Here is a 2,526-nt window from a genome sequence, read left to right as displayed (position 1 = left end):
ATAAGGCGACCGCGAAGGTCGTATAATACCACTTAGGAGGAGATCTTTAATCTCTGCTTTTACGAAATCAGCGACACCTAATGTATATGGGTAGAACTTTGCATATGCTGGCTCGTTATTCCTAGTGCGGATGCCACAACGTTGTACGGTAGTTACGTACATACTACCACAAACACCCAATACGAAACCTCGAACCTCTGCCACAACTTCAGATACTGAAGAAATTTTACAAAAATATTTAGGCAAAGTCAGCGACACTTCTGTATAACGATACTTAAATGTCGCTGCCTAATTGACATTGGCATGTAAACAATTTGTCAATTAAAGTCCCTTATACAAATAAAATGCTTAAGTTTCGTTATGTAAACAGTCTGCTGAAATGTTGCTGCATTATGCATAATCAATATTAAAGCAATAACAAACGAAATTGCTGATTATGCTTGATCGGCAGTTTCACAGTTTCATATTTCCAATGTTTACAATTTAACTTGATTTTCGACCACTGATGATTAAATTTTTAGTTTTAAGAATTTAGTCTGAAGACCAACAAAAACGAATAAAGTTGAATTTTTCATATAACAATAATTCGTTTTATTTAAATACATGTATACGTATGTATATACATATAAAAGGAATAAAAGTTAAAATATAACTGGAGTAGTCACGGGGTTACTTCTCTCAAGAAAAATAATTAAAACGAACAAACGTTAAACTGTTCAAGTGAAATTTAAACAAAATTAAATTAAAATAAATTAAATTAAAGCAAAAAAAAAGTATACCAAAGTTGTTTGTGGAAATAAATACAACGATAAAACGATAAAACGAAACAACGTTGAACTGTTCAAGCGAAATTTAAATAAAATCAAATTAAATTAAATTAAAAAAAAAATGTATATAAAAACTGTTTGACTGTTTGTGGAAATAAATACACGAATAAAATAAAACATGAGCCGATTCGACGCCAACAGGAACCTTGACGAAAGGGAAGGGCAAAGCAGCAATCAACAACAAATACATAGAACAAATGGCAAATGTCATGAGGCAACAAGAGGAAGCAATTAACCAAATGAGGCTTCAATTCGAGAACCAGATGCAGACACAACCATTATTAACTCCGAAAGAATTAATACAACAAAGTCTGGATACTGGACATAATGTTATGTCTTTCATTAAATCTGTTGAGGCGATTATCAACTTGTGCCCCCCAAATAATCAACAACTGATGAACCGGCAACTAGTATATACAGGAATTAGGCGACAACGACGCTACGTGGGATGAAATAAAATCCAAACTGCTTGACCAATTCCGACCAAGGACAACATATGGCGACATCTTTAATAAGTGCAGAGACATAAAAGTATGTAATCTAAGAGAACTATTTTAATTTTTTTAAAAAGCCAAACATTAAATTAATGAAATGTTTTTATTTGATGAAAATAAACCTAGTTTTTACAAACCGGATAGAGTTGATAATGATTTAGTCAATATATTAATAGATGCGAATACATTAAGATCAGGTCAGTTCATTACATACTATAATAATGAAATATTCACAAATTAAAGCACTAGATGACCAAAGAGTCACACATATAAAATATAAAAAAATCAAAATAATTACAATAAACCACAAAATTCTAATAAATATAACATAGCTGTACACAACAACAGAAGTAAAAATAGACATAATCAATATATTCCATTTAATCAAAATTACCCAAATACACAAAATATACAATATACGAATATAAATGATAATCGAAGTCAACAATTTAGGCACAATTATATGCCAAGTAACCAATATCGTAGAGATAACAATACTAATCAAACTAGAATCAGCAATAGAAGTACTAACTCTTAAACATCAGACCAGCACCTGAACCTATGGAAATAGGTACCTTTCACTAAAACCAAATTGAAACGGAAAACGAAATAAATTTTTTAATATTGCCTCACGAACTACATTACCCATAATACACATATTAATTGGGAAACAAAAAATTAGATGCCTTATCGATACAGCCTCTTCTACTAGTGTAATGAAAAAAGGGGTATTAACGGAATATCCAGAAACTATTCTCGACAAACCATTATTCTATAAAACACTTAACGGCGTGAATGAAATTAATAAAATAATTCGGATGCCTTGGTACACTTCAATGGAAAGTTATTGACTTTCCAAACAAAAATTTTTCTGCTATAATGAGGCAAAATTTTTTGTAACCATTAATGGCAAGAATTGATATTAAAGAAAAATACAATTTTCCTGAATATATTCAACATATTTATAATTTACAAGAAACAAAGCCTAGTGATGCAACCAATAATTTTGATTTATTACATTTAAATACTGAAGAACACCAGGCAACCTTAAGGCTGCTTACTGAGTTCAATGATTTATTTTTTAAAGAAGGGAATAAATACATACGTTATCCTGCACAAATGAAGTGCAACATGAAATTGTTATCACAAATGATAGACCTTTATACACTAAAATTTATAGGTACCCTCAAGTCCATGAAGAGGAA

The sequence above is a fragment of the Bactrocera tryoni genome, unplaced genomic scaffold (genome assembly GCF_016617805.1).
Source record: "Bactrocera tryoni isolate S06 unplaced genomic scaffold, CSIRO_BtryS06_freeze2 scaffold_231, whole genome shotgun sequence".
Lineage (NCBI taxonomy): Eukaryota > Metazoa > Arthropoda > Insecta > Diptera > Tephritidae > Bactrocera > Bactrocera tryoni.
This window is presented reverse-complemented; position numbering follows the sequence as displayed.